The sequence below is a fragment of the Procambarus clarkii genome, chromosome 37 (assembly GCF_040958095.1).
Source record: "Procambarus clarkii isolate CNS0578487 chromosome 37, FALCON_Pclarkii_2.0, whole genome shotgun sequence".
Lineage (NCBI taxonomy): Eukaryota > Metazoa > Arthropoda > Malacostraca > Decapoda > Cambaridae > Procambarus > Procambarus clarkii.
The window spans coordinates 14,777,881-14,778,471 of NC_091186.1; positions in this window are offsets into that span (position 1 = coordinate 14,777,881).

A 591-nucleotide genomic window follows, 5' to 3' on the forward strand; every position below is an offset into this window, starting at 1 on the left:
TGTGTGTGTGTGTGTGTGTGTGTGTGTGTTTGTGTGTGTGTGTGTGTGTGTGTGTGTGTGTGTGTGTGTGTGTGTGTGTGTTTGTGTGTGTGTGTGTGTGTGTGTGTGTGTGTGTGTGTGTGTGTGTGTGTGTGTGTGTGTTTGTGTGTGTGTGTGTGTGTGTGTGTGTGTGTGTGTGTGTGTTTGTGTGTGTGTGTGTGTGTGTGTGTGTGTGTGTGTGTGTGTGTGTGTGTGTGTGTGTGTGTGTGTGTGTGTGTGTGTGTCATTGGTGGGCTCACGTAAATGTGCGTGCAGATCGAGCCTCAGCTCTTACGCCCCGCCTTGCAAACTATTTGTGTTTTATGTAATGGCAACATTTTTGTCCATATTTTTACATTTACAATTCTGTACTATTGTAGCTATAATTATTTCTATAACAAAATCAGTAGGAGCCGTGAACCTGTGCTCTTCGTACTCCAAAGCAATTTTCTCATTGAAAAAATAATTGAAAATTTCCTCATTGAAAAAATAATTAAAAATTTTCTCATCGAAAATTCATTGAAAATTTTCTCGACGAAAATTTCTCATAAATCCTAATGATTTTCTCATTGA